This window comes from Cricetulus griseus, chromosome 9, assembly GCF_003668045.3.
Source record: "Cricetulus griseus strain 17A/GY chromosome 9, alternate assembly CriGri-PICRH-1.0, whole genome shotgun sequence".
Lineage (NCBI taxonomy): Eukaryota > Metazoa > Chordata > Mammalia > Rodentia > Cricetidae > Cricetulus > Cricetulus griseus.
The window spans coordinates 19,650,681-19,672,008 of record NC_048602.1 but is presented as its reverse complement, the minus strand read 5'-3'; the positions used below and the strand labels follow the sequence as shown (position 1 = coordinate 19,672,008).

General features: G+C 44.8%; 1 pseudogene; it reads right to left on the bottom strand.

The window, feature by feature from the left end:
* Positions 1-1,199: 1,199 nt before the first annotated feature.
* LOC118239351 lies at positions 1,200-2,447 on the bottom strand (annotated as a pseudogene).
* Positions 2,448-21,328: the final 18,881 nt, after the last annotated feature.

Sequence of the window (21,328 nt, the reverse complement as noted above, 5' to 3'; positions counted from 1 at the left end):
AGCTCACAGGCTTGGGAGTGTCTCCTGCTTTGGCTTCCTGAGTAGCTAGGACCATAGGTGTAGGCCACTATGATGAGCCCCCAAACATTTGGGTTTTTGTTGCTGTTGTTGTTTTTGTTTTGTTTTGTTTTTTAGACAGCCTCATTATGTAGCCCAGACTGGCTTCAAACTCATGGCCATCCTCCTTCCTCAGCCCCTGGATGTGTACCATGACGTCAGGTCCCTAAAACTGATCTTTCTCTTGAGATAGGCTCTTATGTAGCCCATTTGGTCTGGAACTCACAATGTAGCTGAGGACCCTGACCTTGCTTCCAGAGTGCTTGGAGGCAGGCCTGCACCACTATGCTACTTTCTGTGATGCTGGGGACAGCTTGAAGCCACTGATGCACACGAGGCAGGCACATACCAACCCAGCCTCAAACTGACTCTGACCTAAAAAACTAAGGTTTGCCTGCTGTCCCATCCACTGGGACACAGTCCAGATTCTGACCCACATGCCGTCTCCTCACTGACAAGCAATGCTGTATTTGGAGTGTGAATTCCACCCTCTGCTACCCTGGCTGCAGCTTCAGGACGGACTGTTTTAGCAACAAATGTCCCATGTTTTGAAATGAGTCAAGATGGTTTCCCCCATTAGCTAGCCCTGGTGCAGTACTTGCCAGGACCTAGACTTTAAAACTCCCACAGCCAACAAGATGCTCCTCAGAGAAACTCAAGGTCCTGGGGATATTGCCATCACCATCACCTGGCCTTCTGTGGCATCAGAAGGATAGAGCTACAACCAAGGTTAACACCAGCTAGCCACCTCTTCTAGAATCTAAGGAACACTCAGGTCAGGAGTGGAGCGGTGCTTACTGTTCTGGCACCCACAAGGCAGAGGAAAGTCACAACAATGGCTGATGAACCGATGGTCACTGTAGGTTTGCCCCAGGTCAGCACTAGCTGCAAGTGGCCAACTGCCTTGGGGCATCTTGCTGGGGACAGGTAATGGTACCTGTGTCAGCCCTCCATACCTCTGGGCTACAGTCCTGCTGTCCTCTCCTTGATGGCCCAGATCCCACTTCCTGCTGGCTTCCAGGACTGCAGCCACAGCGATGCCAGTTCTGTAGAGTGGGTCCCTGTTATCACCAGAAGTTCACATCAGACCTCTGCAGTGAACTGGGGGCACCCCTATGTACCAATGTTCTCTGAGCAGAAGCGTGAACCAGGATTTCTCTGTGGCTCTCCCTCTGCCCAGTGCCTGTCCATGCTTGGTCATGCCCCACAGTCCATCAGGATTCAGAGCTCCACTGCTGGCTTGCCATGTGCTCAGCTGCTGGGCTTGGGGAGGAGGTGCAGGAAGCCTGGCCTGGTGGGCCCCTACACATCATGGCGGCTGAAGGCAGTTCAGATGGCTCTGGCGGTCATACTGGAAATGGTCTGTGAGGAAAATGTTGCGGTACTGGAATTCACCTTGCTGGGGAAACAGTACACCATTGTGGGGCTTCTCCACTGGGCTCCACAGGTGCTCTCTTGCTGCTCAGGTCTGATGTAGACACTGGGAGTAGAGGTGGCACCAAGCCTGATGGTTTGCATCGTACTTGGTCTTGCTGTACAGAAAGACGCCAAGGATGGCAGTCATCATGCCCAGCACATTGGTGCTGGTCACTGGATTACGCGGCATGATGAGGCACACAGTGATGGCCATGATCCTCTTGGTGGCATTACCCACTGAGTAACTGAGTGGACTGATGAGATTAAGGATGCTAAAAGCGATGACATTCTGTGCAAAGTTGCAGAATCCAATGACCGCTAAGAGCAGCAGTGTCCAGGGCCAATGAGACGCATAGGCCAGGTCGCTGCTGACCAGGAAAGTGGAGAGGTCCACCAAGACTCACTCAGGGATCATGAAGAACACGGCCTGGCAGCCTAGGATGTTGAGCAGCCCCAGGTGGTGGATCCTAGAGTCCTCAACACCTTTTGGGAGATGTTCTGAAGGGAGAAGCACAGCGTGGCTGCCAGGGCGCTGACCAGCCTCCACACATCAAAGGGCAGTTCTGTGACAGTGGCCAGCAGGACTACTCTGATGATGGGGACCTCTGTGCGCTGTTTTTTCTTTCATGATGATCCGGGACAGGAGGCCCACCCAGATGGGCAGGGTGGCCTTAACGGTGTGTTTGTAGGACACCGGCACCTTCCAGATGCTGACATGTGAAGTTCTTGCCAAAGGCGATCAGCAGCACTTAGCGCGGGTAGAAGCGCGGCGGCAGCCCGGCGCACAGGGCCAGGATGTGGCACAGCGACACGGGGACCGGGAAGGCGATCAGGATCACCTTGTTGACCTCGTTGCCGCCAGCGCTCATCGCGTACCACAGGGGACACAGCGCCGCCACCCGCGCGTCCTCGCGCGCCCCGCCGCCGCCCCCTGCGCCCGGGACCCCCGCGGCCGCCGCCGCCGCCGCCGCCATCCTGTCCAGTGGCCGCCCCTTCCGGCTGGACGACCGCCGGACGCGGAACAGCCCGGGAATACGGAATTTTATAACATGGTAATTAGTAAGGATGGTTGTAAATTTCAAGACCCTTGTCGGTCCCACCATAGCAAAGAGAATCGTGCTTGCAAATCTTCACATAAATTCAAATTATCTTTTAGATTATTTCTACAAGAATATTCTGGCGATCAGATCAACTGAAATACTAGGCTCATTCCATATAATCTAAAATACACCAAAGGAAAGACATGCACAGCAGAATCTCGGAGCCGGCTTCCAGATGAGCAGCAGAGAAACTGCTCGCATCCCGGTCCCTCCCTCCCGGGTCCCAGCCACGGAGCTCCTCTGACCTGGGAGCTTCCAGGGCCGCCGGGCTGCGGTTCCCGCCACTGCGCTGCTGACTGCTGACTTTCCCAGGCCGCCCTGCGAGCAGGGACACTGTGGATCCCGACGTCTCAGGCCCGGGGGACCCGCCGTGTCCTCCGCACCCGGGTCTGCAGCGCGCCGTTCCCTCCGTGCAGGACCCTGAGAGCCAGGCCGGGTGGTCCTCACCCAGTTCCGGACTGCAAGGCTCACCAAGTCCAAAAGGGAATGGAGGAATTTCCGGTCCCTTCAGCCTGGATCTTTGAAGACTCCTCCTCCTGTACCCTCCCACTTAAAAAAAAAAAAAAACAAAAAAACTTTTGTCACATGGTTGGTCAAAAATCGCCTAAATTGGCTGGGCTTTGCTGGTGCACGCCTTTAATCCCAGCACTCGGGAGGCAGAGGCAGGAGGATCTCTGTGAGTTCAAGGCCAGCCTGGTCCCCAGAGCGAGTGCCAGGATAGACTCCAAAGCTACACAGAGAAACCCTGTCTCGAAAAACAAACAAACAAACACAAACAAACAAACAAACGGCCTAAATTGAAAGGGTAGGCTCAGTTTCCCAACTCCACTCCTCTGATTCTTTTCCTCTGATTAGACCGTTGTCCCCTCCCCATTGGGGATCAGTCCCTCCCATGCCACCATCTGCTGCCTTGCACACAGCTCCAGCTGTCAGGCTGCCCTGCACCCGCTCTGCACAGACGCCCCACGTGCTTGCTGCCAGCCTAGATCAGAACTGCACCCGGATATGTGACCACGTTGTGAGTTCTGAACCCTTCAGATAAAAGACAGGCAGTATTCCCTGCTTGACTACCAACCTCCGTGGCTACATACTTAGAGCAAAGGACAGAGGCTTATGATCACAAACAATACAAGGCAAAACGAAGTACTATAATTTGGCCTATGTGAGACAATATTTAGGAATTTGGATGTTGAAAACGTGCCCAAGTTTTGAAGATCCATAGAGACCACCAGGGAGACAGACCCAGTGAAATGTAAAAGCAAGTTTTTACTGTTCATCCAACCATGGCAGATAAAATATAGAAAACAAACACTTTTTAATGCAGTGGTGTGTTGGGCCCTTCCCCCATAGGGGTCTGCTGACCAGCTTGTGACTAGGAGCTTACCTAGCAGGTACATCCTGTTTTCTTCTTTCCTTGAAGGCCTGAGTGCAAGTTCCTGTTACCCTGTTATTCACCCATTCAGGATTGCCTGGTGGGCCTGGGAACCTGAACTTGTAATCTGGGTAGTTTTCCACCATGCCTGCTGATTGGTATATAACCCCCCCTTCTTGTTGGAATAAAGGGCATTCTCCCTGCAAGAAAGACCTGCTGTCTTGTCTTTATTTAAATGCTCAAGCCCCTCGCCCTACACTGGGGAAGTGTTGTAGTGCAGGCGCTAGTGTTGAGTGCCTAGGCCTTTGCTGTGCTAGGTGCAGAAAATAAGTAAGTTACATGGCCCAGCCCTGAAAACATCGGTTACACCTTCCCTTCTAAGGCTCTGTGAACACTGAGAAAGAGCAGGAGGAAATAGAGTAAGAAGGAAAGAGTAGGAAGGGCTATCTGTCCAGAAAATTGTCCATTTCCTTTAAATTTTCAAATTTTGTAGAGTACAGGTTTTCAAAGTATGACCTGAAGATTGTCTGGATGTCCTCAGTGTCTATTGTTATGTCCGAAAATGTTGGTGATTTTGTATTTGGGGCACAGAGGTTTAGAATTGAGACTTCATTCTGATGGATTTTTCCTGTGATGAATATGAAATGACCTTCTTCATCTCTTTTGATTGATTTTAGTTTGAAGTCTAAATTGTTAGATACTAGGATAGCTACCCCAGCTTGTTTCTTGGGTCCATTTGATTGGAATATCTTATCCCAACCCTTTACTGAGGTAATGTCTGTCTGTGAATACGAGGTGTGTTTCTTGTATGCAGCAGAAGGATGGATTCTGTTTTCATATCCAATCTGTTAGCCTGTGTCTTTTTATAGGTGAGTTAAGACCACCAGTAGCACAAATACTGAGATCAACAATTGATAAATGGGACCTCCTGAAACTGAGAAGCTTCTGTAAGGCAAAGGACACAGTCAGTAAGGCAAAACAACAGCCCATACAATGGAAAAAGATCTTCACTAAACCCACATCTGACAGAGGACTGACCTCCAAAATATACAAAGAACTCAAGAAGCTAGTCTCCAAGACACCAAACAATCCAACTAAAAAGTGGGGTACAGAACTAAATAGATAATTCTCAATAGAGGAATCTAAAATGGCTGAAAGACACATAAGAAAGTGTTCAACATCCTTAGCCATCAGGGAAATTCAAATCAAAACAACTCTGAGATATCATCTTACTCCTGTCAGAATGACCAAAATAGACTGGGCGTTGGTGGTGCACGCCTTTAATCCCAGCACTCGGGAGGCAGAGGCAGACGCAGGTGGATCTCTGTGAGTTCGAGGCCAGCCTGGTCTCCAGAGGGAGTGCCAGGATAGGCTCCAAAACTACACAGAGAAACCGTGTCTAGAAAAAAAAAAAAAAAAAAAAAGAATGGCCAAAATCAAAAACACCAATGACAGTTTATGCTGGAGAGAATGTGGAGAAAAGGGAACACTCCTCCACTGCTGGTGGGAGTTCCAACTTGTACAGCCACTTTGGAAATCAGTATGGCAATTCCTCAAGAAAATTGCAATCAGTCTACCACAAGATCCAGAAATTCCACCCTTGGAAGCACATTCATACAACAAGGACATCTGTTCAATGATGTTCATAGCAGCATTATTTGTAATAGCCAGAACTGGAAGCAGCCTAGATGTCCCTCAACCAAAGAATAGATAGAGAAAATGTGGTACATTTACACAATGGAGTACTGCTCAACAGAAAACAACAATGGAATCTTGAAATTTGCAGGAAAATGGATGGAACTAGAAGAAACCATTCTGAGCAAGGTAACCCAATCACAAAAAGACAAACATGGTATGTACTCACTCATATGTGGATTTTAGACATAGAGTAAAAGATTACCAGCCTACAATCCACACTGCCAGGGAAGCTAGTAAACAAGGAGAATCCTAAAGTGACATACATGGTCCCCTGGAGAAGGGGAAAGGGTCAAGATCTCCTGAGCAAATTGGGAGCATGGGAAGAGGGGGGAGGGAGACAGGAGAATGAGAAGGGGAGGAGAGGAGGGATGCAGAGGACATGAGGGAGCAGAAAGGTTGAGTCAGGGGAAGAATAGAAGAAAACAAGAATGGAGATACCATAATAGAGGGAGACATTTTAGGTTTACAGAGAAATCAGGCACTAGGGAAATGTCTTGAGAGCTACAAAGATGACACCAGCTAACAATCTAAGCAATGGAGGAGAGGCTACTTTAAATGCCCTCCCCTAATAGTGAGATTGATGACTGACTTATATGCCACCTGATAGCCCTCATCCAGCAGCTGGTGGAAGTAGAAGCAGACACCCACAACTAATCACTGAACTGAACTGGAATCCAGATGCAGACAAGTGAAGACCAAAGGGGTCCAGACCAGGCTGGTGAAACCTACATAAACAGCTGACCTGAACATCGGGGAGTTCTTGCTCCACAGACTGATAGCTGGGATACCAGCATGGGACTGATCCAGACCCCAGGAACATGGATTTCATTGAGGAAACCTTGGAAATCCACAGGACCTCCTGTAGTAGTTCAGTACTTATCTCTAGCATCGGTGTGAATTTTTGGAGCCCATTGACACAGATAGACACACAAACACACTCATGTACATTCTCACTCATATATATATACATATGACTTACAGCCTTTTGTGCAATCAATCCAACAATGGCTAGCTATGAACAGAATGTCCTACACTCTAGTAAATTGCTCAGTCCATAAGGCTGGATGTCTCAGTTGGTCTTTACCGTATGATGGAATCACAAAGTACAGGCCTGGGTGCCACTGAAGGGATGTGTGTGCTATAAAATCTAGGGCAAGCAGACAAGGAGAAAAATCTTCCTTCTTCCATGTCTTTTTATGGGCTTCTAATAGAAGGTGTGGCCCAGGTAAAAATTGTATCTTACAGCCTCATAGTCATTTTCAAAGACGTGTGTCTTCCCACCTTAAGATATGGGTTAAGGGCATTTGTCCTCCTACCCCTAAGGTCTGGACTGGGAGTGGATTCACACATTTCAAATCAAAGAAAGATAATCTATTGCAGATGTACCCTCCATTTGTGGATTGTAGGTCATTCCAGATGTAGTAAATTAGACAACCAAATATAGTCATCACTAGTCCACCAATTTTTACTTTGACACACAATCATTCCTATGTCATGATTAATCTCCAAATGAAAAAAACATAGGGTCATGATAGCACCTAAACCTTTTATAACCATACCAAATAGAATTAAAAATGTGTAACATTGTTAACCCTGTCATAATTACACCTATCATGATATAAATCTCTCTCTTACAAGTGCAAACACATTTTAAATTTAGAATAAGTGTCAGTGTCTCTTTTACAACACGAGTTTAACATCTCAAATTTAAGTATTGTAACAATTCATATTCTCTTCATTGATGTTACACCACCTGATAAAGAAATTGAAATAAAACACAAATACAAGCTGAGCAGTGGTGTGTCATGCATTTAATTCCAGCACTTAGTAGGCACAGGCAGGTAGATCTTGTGAGTTCCAGGACAGCCTCCAAAGCCAAAAAGCTAGTTCCAAGACAGGCTCCAAAGACACAGAGAATCCCTGTCTCAAAACACACCTTCCCCCAAAGAAACCACAAATATCTGTATAAAAATACTTCCAGGAAAATACAATAGAAACACTAACATCAACTATAATCTTAGCTTCTTTTACTGGACACATGGCCTTAAGAAGAATTTATAACTACCTTCCTCTACTTCTGTATTCCTGCCAGGTCTTGGCTCCATCCCCAGAAAGTGACCCATTCCTTGATTCCAAATGGGTGTGCGCATGTATCTTCTTTTGTAACCTGCCTTTATAAGGCTTGCCCATTTCTTCCTTGTGAGGGGAGTGTGGATTGAGAAACACAGGTAAAGACACTAAGAAAAAGACAGAGACACAGAATACTGGGCCCCAGAGTTTATTCTTCAACATTCTTAAATACCCCTACCAAAAATCAGACCATGGCAAATTTTTTTTTCAAGACAGGGTTTCTCTGTGTAGCTAAGGAGCCTATCCTGGCAGTCACTATGGAGACCAGGCTGACCTTGAACTCACAGAGATCTGCCTGCCTCTGCCTCCCTAGTGCTGGGATTAAAGATGTGCGCCACCATTGCCCAGCCATGGCAAACTTTTTTGTCATGTACAAGGAACAAACGCTTTTTTCTTTGATTCTGTAAACATTTGGTAACCACACCTTAGACTGAATTTTTTGGTATCTAGCCTTGGGGGTCAAGAGTAACCACACCTCAGACTAAGTCTGTTGTTACTTAGATAAGACATCCAAGACCAAGATCAAACATCCTACAGTGCTATGCCTTAGACCTTTAAGGCTTTTGACATGAGAAGATACTTTTGAACTCTCTGAACTTAATTCAAGATGAAACGGAGCCATCTCTGTGGGCCCCAACAATCAAATCAGAAATCAAAGCAGCCAGAAATTCTCAGGAATCCACAAGGTTGACCCCATCTAACATTCCTAGCAACAGTGAAAAAGATATCTTTTCTCTAGAGTTTTGTTGAAGAGAGGGAGGAGAGATCATCTGAAAAAGGGGATCAAGAACATGATGGGGAAAAAACCACAGAGACAGCTGACCCAAGGTACTGGCACGCAGCAGATCAAACCACAAAGATATCACCCTCATTCAGAGGGCCCACATTCAGTTTGGTCTCATGCAGGTTCAGCAGTGCTCAATCAATAGTGCTTGAGCTGCCAGTACCTTGGGTCAGCTGTCTCTTCAACAAAACTCTAGGAGCTCAGTCCTGTACTTGGCTGTGGATTTCCACATCTGCCCCATCAGTTATTGGATGAAGGTTCTGTGATGATAATTAGGGTAGTTACTAATCTGATTAAGGGGAAGGCCAGATCAGATATCTTTTTCACTGTTGCTAGGAATTTCTCTAGCACCAGGTTGCTCTCTAACCCCATAATAACTCCCTCTATCAATTTATCTGTCTCATTGCTCTCCCTCTGCATCCATCACCCATCCCAGCTTTCTAGATCCATCAAGTTCCCATCCCCGGTGCCTCTCCCAGTTTACCTGGAAGATATTAACTATTTTCCCTTCCTGGGAATCTCTGTGTGTATCCATCTTTGGGTCTCCCTTTCTAGGGCAGTCAACTTCATTATTAACTCAATCACAGTAACAAACATTCACAAACAGTAAAGGAATATTCCATGGTTATTCCTTTCTGAGGCTATAGGATTAAGGGTAATGGAAGCCCAAAGTGCCCAGGGAAAGGCTTAGCTTCTACTTCAATAAAATATTAGTTCCAGTTGTCTAGAACTAAGACTTCTATGGTAGCAGAACTTAATGTTGAGGCAACAGGAAGCAAAAATTTCCCTTTTTTTCCAGACAGGGTTTTTATCTGGCTTTGGAGGCTGTTCTGCAACTAGCTCTTGAAGACAATGCTGACCTTGAACTCAAAGATTTCCTCCTGCCTCTGCCTCAGGAGTGCCGAGATTAAAGGTGTGTGCCACCACTGCCCAGCTGCAAAAATTTCCTAGTGGATCATTAGAAGTGATAGTAAGAACTATACATTTTCCTCCCCTTAATTCCTGGGACATCTTGATCCTCACTATGGGAGAAACTTTACCATATCTTGGACACTGATTCAAGGAATATACTGCCTTCTGGAGAGCCCTGCTACAGCTCTGGAGGCTGCTGTCACCTAATTGGTCCTGTAACCATTTCTTCAAAAGCCTATTGCTTCTTTCTATATGCTAGTGTATATACACACTAACATATGTGTATGTATATAGATGCATATGTATATATATATATGCATACATAAAGATGTGTGTATATATAGGGGATTTATTGCAGTGACACTGAGCCTGCTGGTCAGCTATTACATCAATGACTAGCTGTAAATGGAAAATCCAAAAATCCAGTTGCTCTATCCACAATGCTGGATGATTCAGATGGTCTTCGCTGTAGGCTGGAATCACATAGAAACAGGCTTCAATGTCACTGAAGGTGTGGATATGCTAACAAAGAAATGAGCCAATAAGAAGACAATGAGCCTGTCATTATATAGCCTTCCAGTAGAAGCTGTGAAGGTGTAACTTCCAGACAGAAGATTGTTTTCAAACGTGTATGTCTTCCATCTCAAATGTGTGGACTACAAGTGGATTCACCCATTTTAAGCAAGCAAAAATTACCTTTTCAGGTGTTCCACCCATTTCTGAATTGTAATTCATTCTAGATGAAGTCAAGTTGACAACCAGGAGTAGTTATAACACCTAGTACTGCCAGAAACTACACCCCTAAAATCTCACCAACAAACACACATATAATATGAGCAAAGCAACAACAAGTACAATGGATATGACAAAGTGGATGGGAAAAAGCCCACCAGGCCTCCACCCTACACAGAGAACTGCAGGCAGCCAGGGAATGCTGGGAGCAAGGGACATGGTCTCCCCTCAGAAAGAGCACAACAATTGGTTATTTAATACCAAATAGTCAGTATTGAAAGCACGCATAACACTACATATAATAATGATTGAGTAGTTTATAAATTTATATGCATATAGTTACCATATATACGTATTAATTGGTAATGAAAAAGAGGCCACAAATTTGAAAGATAGCAGGGGGGTGGGATGAAAGCAAGAGAATAAATATTCTAATTATACAATAACCTCAGAATTAATAATGTCAAAAAGGAAGTCAAAATAAAACAAGGAAACACAAGATAACAACAACCCAAGCCAAAACCAAACAAGAAAACTAAGTTCTATACCTATCAGGAAATGTAGACTATGAGTTCTTTCCCTCTCCACGGTTACCTTCATCATGTAAAGAAATGATAACTAATTTTGGCCACAATGTGAGGGAAAGAGATCATGCACTGCAGTGTGACTAAGTAGTTTAGAATCAATGTTCGAAATCAGTCTAGATGATCTAATAAAAGTAGATTGGACTCCATTATCAATTCTTCTGAAGAAAGTCTTCTCCTGCCTACATTAGGATAATCGTGAGGAAATTGCTCTCAGAAGAAGTCTCCAGAATTGTTGTTAGTGAAACACAATGTGTCAAAACAAATTTCATGTCCCACTTCCACCTCCCATAGATCCCTTTCCACTCTTTAACCAATCCCTCCACCATTCCTGTATCCTAAGTTTCTGTCTCCTCTGTCCTTCCAGGTCCCCCTGTTCTGCTGCACAGTTGAGCAGGTCTGGGTGATCAGTGAGCCTGCACATGAGAAAGAGATTGTTTAGGAAGCTCCTGGATTTCTCACACAGTACTGTACTCAGTAGATGAAGATAAAACTAAATACAGAATTATACAAATTACTTCCTAACTGTCATGTAATATCTCAATACTAGTAACATTTAGAAAGCCTTTATAGTTGGCTTCTCTTGAATCCCACATCCAATCCCAGCTCAGTCAAAACTGAGGGCCAGAAATGGTAATAATGATTAGGAAGAGAATATTGTACAATATAGAGGTTCTAAATTGAGTATGGATCAATAAACATAGAGACATACACCTTCCAAAGGACATACAGGAAGAAGGGAGAACATCCCATGCATTTTTTTCCTTTGAGGATTTCATTTATTCTGTGGAATGTGAGACTCATTCACACAAGCTCACATACTTGCCAATCTGTCAAGAAATTCTGAGGAGGAGCAAGGGAAACTACAAGGAAACAAATACAGATTCACTCCTTTGCCATAGTAGACCCTGTATCTGCAATAAACCCTCTTGTACTCTGGATATGAGGGCAACATAGGCAGCAGTCTCCAGAGACTGGGCAATATGAGCAACGTATTGACTATTGGTATAGATGTTTAGTGCCCCCGTGGGGAAGAGCTGTAGATCCATGGCCAAGGCTAGGAGTTCAGCCATTTGGGCAGAAGCTGCAGTGATTCTGGCTGTCTTAATGATGGGAAAAGATAGAACTACAGCTGTACCCTTTGAAGAACCATCGGTGAAAACCACACACCCCTTGGAAATAGGCTGAGAGACTACAATCTTTGGAAAAATCAAAGGATGTATCTTAAAAAAGGAAACCAAATTATTGGATGGGTAATGGTTGTCAAAATCACTCTGGGTAGCAGAGAGAAAAATGGCCCAATCACAGCTATTATTTTGTAGCCACTCTAATTTTTGATGGGACAAATGTGTAGCAAATTGATCAGGCTCCCTACCAAAAGTTTGTAAGGCAACCTTTTTGCTTTAAATAGGAGTGTAACTATAGCTTGGGGATAGGATACCACTGATTTAGATGGGGAGGCTTGAGAATGAACCCAAAGAATAGGATTCTCTTGCCAAAAAACTCCCGTAGGGGCATGAGCAGAGCAAAATACTTGATACATGGTATGGCTATTAGCCATGCCTTGAGGCAAAACTACCCACTGATATCTCTTATAAGGCTCTCTTAAATTTAAAGATGGAACAATGAAAGCAAAGCGCTGACAATCAGCAGGGTGTAGGGGAATGGTGAAAAAGCAATCCTTTAAATCTATCACAAGCAAGTGCCAATTTTTTGGGATGACTACTGGGGCTGGCAACCCTGGCTGAGTGGTACACATGAGCATCATAGTCTTATTAACCTGTCTCAGGTCTTGTAACGGCCTCCATTTATCTGATTTTTTCTTAATAACAAATATGGGAGTATTCCAGGGGGAGATAGAAGGGACAATATGACCGGTATTGAGTTGCTCCTGGACCAAGGCATGAGCAGCCTCCAACTTTACTTTAGATAGGGGCCATTGTCTACCCAAACGGGTTCATCATTTTTCCAGATGATAGGAATTGGAGGTATGTGAGGCTGCAGAACAATGGCCCCCATTAAAAATGCCCCAATCCTCTCCGGTCTCCAAGCCATCTCTGCACTGGGGGTTTATCAGATACAGGTAGGGGTCACCCTGTAAATTCTTTCCAATCCCTCTTCCTGGGCAATAGCCTTGCTCTCTAAGCATGTGCTGCACAGGAGGTTTGGTCAGTACGGCCCCCATGGCTTCTAGGATATCTCTGCCCCACAGATTGATCGGGATGTGAGGCAAAATGAAGGGCTGAAATATTCCTGAATGTCCCTCATTGTCTTGCAGGGGCCATGCCTTGGGCCAATGGTTGAGGGAAATGACAGACGTGTCTGCACCCATGTCCAAAAGCCCCTGAAAAGCCCGTCCTTCAATAGTCAGGGTCATCAAGGGTCTGGACTCCAGAGTGGACACCCAACATGCCATAGGTCCCGTAGATCCAAACCCCCTTCTCCTCTTACAGGCTTAAGGAAGGGGTTATTAGTGGTAAATTTAGGGGATAGAACTAACTGAGCAATTCTAGCTCCTTGGGGTATAACAGTGACTCCCTTGCCAGCTTCCACCATTATTTTGATCTCTCCTTCAGTATCTTCATCAATCACTCCTGGAATGACCCTAACTCCCTGATGTAGAGCACTACTCCTTCCTAAAATCAACCCAATTGAGCCCGGTGGTAAAGGGCCTTTAACTAGTGTGCACAAAGCTTGGGGTCCCATCTGTGGGGTCAATACTGCTCTGGAGGAGGAGCAGAGGTCCAGTCCTGTACTTCCTGGGGTACCTCTGACAAGGTCCTGGATACAAAGGGCTTCCTCCGGGGTAGGACCTGAATAGGGTGGGAAATAGGTGTATCTAGGGCTTCGTACACCTGGGAATATGGGGCCCGGAATGGACCCCGACTCCCGTTTCCCAGAAGTGGCAGAGGGTTACCCTGTACATCAGCCTTTGATCTACACTTATTGCCCCAATGATGTTCCTTTTTACATCGGGGACAAAGACCTGGCCCTGGGCAAGGAGGTGCAAAAGAGTCTTTAACAGAACAATTTTTCTTAAAGTGACGCCCTTGCCCACATCCAAAACATGTCTTAAATCTGCCCCCTCTACCGATCCTCTTATTACCCTGCATGGCAGAAGCAATAACTTGTCCCATAATGTGGTGTCCATCTATATCTCTACAAATTCGAATATAATCATTGAAGCTTCTGGTCTTATGAGGCCATAAGGCCTCCTTGCAGTACTTGTTGGCGCTTTCAAAAGCTAATTGTTTTACTATAGGCATGGCATTATCGGCATCCCCAAACATGTACCCTGCAAGTTGCAGGAGCCGATCCACAAACTCAGAATAGGGTTCAGATGGTCCCTGAAGGACCTTAGAAAGTTGGTCTCCTGCAGCCTTATTAGGTAAGGCTTTCCATGCTCAGCCAGCAGCCTCTGAGATCTGTGCATATACATCAGGGTCATAAAGAATCTGCTGGCCTAGACCTGCATAAGCTCCCCTGCCAGTAAGCATTTCTAAGTTCCTTTCAGGGAAACCAGCAGCTGTGTTGCGCTGCGCTGTTTGATTACAAAGTTCTTGGTATTCACCCCTCCAGATCAAATAATCCCCACCTGACAGTGTAGCTCGACATAATTGCTGCCAATCACTGGGGGTGCAATTCAAGGCCGCAAAGGATTCAAAAATAGCCAGGGTAAAAGGGGCATGAGGCCCGTATGCCTCAACTTCCTCCTTTAGTTGTTTTATATCCTTAAAGTTAAGAGGAGCATGCTCTCTCTGACTCTGGTCTCGAGGATTAATTGTCTCTATGTCTGGGAATATCACTCTACCCTTCTGCTCTTCAGGAGGGGCTGAAGGAAGACAGAAAAAGCTAGAATGCTCTGGATTACGAGCAGGGGGATGCGGCTCAAGGGAGCATCTCCTAAGCTTTAGGTTTTAATTTGAGGATGTCCTTCTTTTCACCTTCCTCAGTCTCATCCCCTGAAGAGGAGAGAGAGGACTCAGCGGAAGAAACATGTCCTGAGCCTCTGCAAAAGCAGCTTTGAATTCCTCAACCTGCTCTTTCACCTCCACATTATCACTAAGAAGTGCTTCCTTGACTTGACGCCACAGAGAAAAAGTAACAATTGATATGGTATTTGCCCCTTCTTTTTGTAATGTCCTTAGTAGGTCTCCCTTCACCTGCTCCCAATCAGGGATATTAAGGTCTCCAGAGACCAAAAACCAAGGGCTGACCTCATGTACAGTTTTCAAGAAGCCTTTTGCTGTCTTATGTTTAATACTGGTGCCCTGTTTTTTAACAATTGGACCAGTTGGTCCCCCATAAGAGTAAGAACTAGCAGCACCCATGTTCAATACACCCGCTCCTTACCTTATTGAAAATGCTGGCCAGCCTTCATGGGTGATCCTTCAGCATCTTCCCTTCTTGCCCTATCTCAGTGGGACCTCCACTTGTAGCACCTGCACTACAACACTTCCACAGAATAGGGCGAGGGGCCTGAGGATTTAAATAAAGACAAGGCAGTAGGTCTTTCTTGCAGGGAGAATGACCTTTATTCCAACAAGAATGGGGGCTTATATACCAGTCAGCAGGCATGGTGGAAAACTACCCAGATCACAAGTTCAGGTTCCCAGGCCCATCAGGCAATCCTGAATGGGTGAATAATAGGATAACAGGAACTTGCACTCAGGCCTTCAAGGAAGGAAGAAAACAGGATGAACCTGCTAGGTAAGCTCCTAGTCACAAGCTGGTCAGCAGACCCCTACAGGGGAAGGGCCCAACACTCCTACCTCTATGGTCTGGAGTAGGAGTGGATTCTCACACTTCAAAGAGTAATAATCTATTACAGGTGTGCCCTCCATTTCTAGATTGTAGATCATTCCAGATGTAGTTAATTGGACAACCAAGAGTAGCCATTAGTAGTGCTCTCTTGTTATTTGACACACAATCATTCCTATGTCATGATTTATCTCCAAATGAAAAAAAAAAGACAGGTCATGATAGCACCTAAACATTTTATAGCTATACCAAATGTGTGATATAATTAACCATGTCATAATTACACCTACCATGATATAAATCCCTCTCTTACAAGTGTAAACACATTTCAAACTTAGAATCGGTATCAGTGTCTCTTGTGTAACAAGACGTTAGCATTTTAAATTTAAGTATGTTAACCATTCATATTCTTTTAATTGATGTTACACCACCTGATAAAGAAACTAAACAAAAACACAAATACCAGCTGATCGGTAGTGATGTATGTCTTTAATACCAGCACTTGGGAGGCTAGGCATGTGGATATCTGTGAGTTCCAGGACAGCCTCCAAAGCCAATGAGAAACCGAGTCTCTATAAACACCTCCCCCCAAAGAAAGCACAAATATCTGTACAAAAATATTCTTAGGAAAATACCATAGAAACACTACTACAAACTATAATCTTACCTACATTTACTGGCCACATGTCTTTAAGAAGAACTTATAACTACCATTCCCTACTTCCTATTCTGTGTTTCCTCCATGTCTGGGCGCCATTCCAAGAAAGTGACTCATTACTTGATTCCCGATCCGTCTGTGCCTTTATCTTCTATTGTAACCTGCCTTTGTGGGGCTTGCCCATTTCTTACCTGTGTGGGGGGGGGAGTGTGGAGTGAGAAGCAGCAGGTAAAGACACTAAGAAAAGGACGAAGATACAGGATAGAATCAGGAGTGCAATCCAGTGAGTACTAGACACCCCAAGTTTATTCTTCAACATACTTAAATACCCCAACCAAAAATCAGAATATGGCAAAAGACTTCTTGGTCATGTACAAGGAACAAACACTTTCTTCTTTGATTCTCCAAACATTTGGTAACCAAACTTTAGACTGAATTTTTAGGTATCTGGCCTTGGGAGACAATAGACACCACACTTCAGAAAAAGTGTGTTGTTATTTAGAAAAAGACATCCATGACCAGCATCAAACAACCTACAGTGCCACGCCTTAGACCTTTAGGTCTTATGACTTTATCCTTGGAAGAGTGAGGATATTTTTGAACTCCCTAACCTTAAGTCAAGATAAAATGGAGCCATCACTGCGGGCCCCAACAATCATCTTTTGTGGATAAGGCTGTTGTAGTTTCCCATTGAAGTTAATCACAGAATATGGTAGGACTAAGAGATACACTAAAGGATCTTCTGCACTGAAACATGATCCTTCTTACTCACTGGGTAGAGGCATTCCAAGTTCCCCATTTTAACATCGTTCAATCACCCTTCCTAAAATTGTTAGGAGTGTTTAGCTGTTATAGGCAGTTCCATTTTGTCTCATCTGCTTCTCAAAAATAACCAAAAAGTCCTGATCTCACTGACACCCATGTCTCAACAGATCACCACATAAAGCAATTCACTCACATTCATAGGGCCCACATTCAATTTGGTCCCATGTTCACCAGTACTCAATCAATAGTCCTTGAGAACCCAGTAGTTTGGGTCAGCTGTCTCTGTGGATTTTCCCCAACATGCTCTTGATCCCATTTTTTAGATGATCTCTCCACCCTCTCTTCAACTTAACTCCAGGAGCTCAGTCCAGTACTTGCCTATGGATCTCCATATCTGCTACATCAGTTATTGGATGAAGGGTCAATGATGACTATTAGGATAATCACTTACCTGATTAAGGGGAAGGCCAATTCAGACATCCTCTTCACTGTTGCTAGGAGTGTTGGCTGGGGTCAACCTTTGGATTCTTGAGAATTTCTGTAGCACCAGGTTCCTCCCTAACCCCATAATAACTCCCTCTATCAAGATATCTGTTTCTGTTTCATTGTTCTTCCTCTGCATCCATCACTCAACCCAGCCTTCTAGATCCCCCCTTTCCCTCCCTTCTATACCCCTCCAAGTTTACCCAGGAGATATTAACTATTTTCCCTTCCTGTGGCTCTCCATGTGTGTCCCTCGTAGGGTCTTCCTTTTTAGGGCAGTCAGCTTCATTATTAACCCAATCACAGTAACAAATATTCAAAAAGAGTAAAGGAATATTCCATGGTTTTTGCTTTTTTCAGTCTGTATGATTAATGTCATTAGAAGCCCAACATGCTCAGGGGAAGTCTAAACTTAAAATAAAATAATGTTTCTACTCTTGGTATGTATGCTCTGCTGTCTGGAACTAGGAGTTCTAGAGTAGCAGAAATTAATGTTGAGGAAACAGGAAGGCAAAATTATCTTCTGTTTTTGTTTTTTTTTTTTCTTTTTCTTTTTCAAGACAGGGTTTCTCTGTGGCTTTGGAGGATGTCCTGGAACCAGCTCTTGTAGATCAGGTGGCCTTGAACTCAAAGAGGCCCGCCTGCCTCAGCCTCCAGAGTGCTGGGATTAAAGGTGTGTGCCAACACCTCCAAGCTGCAAAAACTTATTGTGGATCATTAGAAGTGATAGTAAGATGAACTATTGTTTTCCCCCTCCCGGGACACCTGGATCCTCGCTATGGGAGAAAAGTTACATTTTTGGACACAGATTCAAGGCATATACTGCCTTCTGGAGAACCCTGCCACAGAACTGCAGGCTGCTGTCACCCATTTGGTCCTGTAACTGCTGTTTGAAAGGCTATTTCTTCTTTCTATATGCCAGTGTATATACACACTCACACATGTATATGTATATGTATGCATGTGTGTGTATATATGCATACATCAATATGTGAGTGTCTATCATGGATTTATTGCAATGACTTACAGGTCCTGGTCATCTATTACATCAATAACTAGCTGTAAATGAAAAAAAAAAAACAGTAGTTGCTGCATCCACAATAGTGGATGATTTAGATGGTCTTCATTATTTGCTGGAATCCCATAGAAATAGTATTCAATGTCAGTGAAAGAATGGATGTGCTTACAAAGAAATGAGCTAATGAGCCAAATACTTTATTCTTCCTTGTCATTAAACAGCCTTTCAGTAGAAGGTGTGAAGGTGTAACTTCCAGCCAGAAGATTGTTTTCAAAGTTGTATGTCTTCCCACCTCAAAGATCTGGACTGCAAGTGAATTCTCCCCTTTTGACCAAGCAAAAATCATCTTTTACAGGTGTTCCATCCATTTCTGAATTGTAATTTATTCCAGATGATGTCTAGTTGACAACCAAGAGTAGTCATCACACCGAGTAATACCAGAAATTACATCTATAAAATCTCACCAATGGGTGGAGAGATGGCTCAGAGGTTAAGAGCAGTGGCTGCTCTCCCAGAGGTCCTGAGTTCAATTCCCAGCAACGACATGGTGGCTCACAACCATCTGATATGAGATCTGGTGCCCTCTTCTGGTGTGCAGATATACATGGAAGCAGAAAGTTGTATACATAATAAATAAATTAAATTTAAAAAATCTCACCAACATGCACACCTAATATGAGCAAAGCAACAAGTACAATGGATATGACAAAGTTGATGGGAAAATGCCCACCAGTTCACCACCTTACACAGAGAACTACAGGCAGCTAGGGAGTTCTGGGAGCAAGGGACATTGTCTCCCCTCAGAAAGAGCACAATTGGTTATTTAATACCTCCTGTAACTTTGGTGTTTTGTTTATAATGTGGTGAGGGGACTTCTTTTTGTGGTTCAGTCTATTTGGTGTTCTTCTTCTACTTTCATAAGCATATGCTTCTTTAGGTTGGGGAAGTTTTCTTCTATAATTTTGTTGAATATGTTTTCTGTACCTTTGAGCTGGATTTCTTCACCTTCTTCTATACCTATTATTCTTAGGTTTGGTCTTTTCATGGTATCCCATATTTACTGGACATTTTGTGTTAGGAATTTGTTGGACTTGAGATTTTCTTTTTTTTTTTTTCTTTCAAGACAGGGTTTCTCTATGTAGCTTTGGAGCCTGTCCTTGAACTCAAAGAGATCCGCCTGCCTCTGCCTCCAGAGTGCTGGGATTAAAGGCGTGCACCACCAACGCCCAGCTGGACTTGAGATTTTCTTTGGTCGATGACTGTATATCCTCTAGTGAGTCTTCTACACCCGAGATTCTCTTTGATCTCTTGTATTCTATTGGTTATACTTACATCTGTGGTTCCTGATCATTTGCCCAGCTTTTCTCTTTCCAGCATCCCGTCATGCTGTTTTTTTATTTCTCTGTGTAGCTTTAGAGCTTTAGAGCCTATCCTGGCACTCGCTCTGAACTCACAGAGATCCTCCTGCCTCTGCCTCCCGAGTGCTGGGATTAAAGGCGTGTGCCACCAACGACCAGCGTTGAGTGTGTTCTTATTCTGTCATATTCCCATCCCTTTTCCAGTGGGTGGAGGTGAGTTCTCCCTCTTCTCTAGTATCCTCATTCAAAGAGCAGAGGCCAGAGGGGGAACTAAGAGAGAGGTGTGTCCATACTCAGGGTGATCCTTCCTGTCTAGGCCAGTCAACTCTATGGGAGCCGCAGACCCAGGAAGATCTGAGGAGTGTGTGATGGGGGAGTTGGGTCAGGACAGTGCTAGACTTACCTCAAGCAACAGGCAGAGGGCAGAGGTGTGGCCAGACTCAGAGTTGTCCTTCCTGCCTGGGTGGCTCCACTCAATGAGAGGAGCAAAACCAGGAAGATTTCACATGTAGATGATTGGATTTGGGGGCTACAGCAGTGCACAGACTCACCTCAGGAATCAGGCAGAGGGAAGAGGGCCAACAAAGGTGAGGTGTGGCCAGACTTACTGTGGGCCTTCCTGTCTGGGCATTTCCACTCTACTCAAGGGGCTGGCTCTGGAAGAAGCATGGAGAGGGTGATGGGGGGGGAGAGTTGGGACCATAGAAAATCCCAGACTCACCACAAGCAGAGGGCAGAGGGTAGAGGGGCAAGCTCTTGATTCAACTTGTTCATATGATCACTCCTCCCTCTCTTCAACTGAACTCTAGGAGTTCAGGTCAGTGCTTGACTGTGAGTAACTACATCAGCTTCTGTAAGTTCTAAGGTGACAATTAGAGTAGTCCCTAACCTGATTAAAGGTGCAAGGCCCATTCAGGCACCCTCTGCACTATTGCTAGGAGTCATAGCTGGGGTCATGCTTGTGGATTCATGAGGATTTTTCCAGCACCAGGTTTCTCCCTAACCACACAATTGCTCCCGAAATCAAGATATCCTTGTCATTGTTCTCACCCTCTGTCCCTCCCCCAAAACAGCCTTCTGGATCCCTCATGTCCCATCCACTTCCTTATACTTCCCTCCCAATTTACACAGGAAATCTTAACTATTTTCCCTTCCTGTTGCCCTCCATGTGTGTCCCTCTAAGGGTCCTCCCTTCTAGGAAGGTCACAGTCATTATTAACCCAATAAGAGTAACAATGGTCACAAAGAGAAAAGATATATTCCATGGCTACTTCTTAGTCTGTAGGTTTAAGGGCATTAGAAGCCCATTGTGACCAGGGGGAGTCTCAGCTTCCATTTCAAAGAATGTTTGTTTCACCTCTTGGCAGGAATAACTCCCCCCCCCACCCCCGTGTGAAACCAAGACTTCTAGACCAGCAGATCTTAATGTTGAGGGAACAGGAAGCAGAATTTTCCTAGCTTATCATTAGGGGTGATAGTGAGAGGAGCTATTCGGCATTC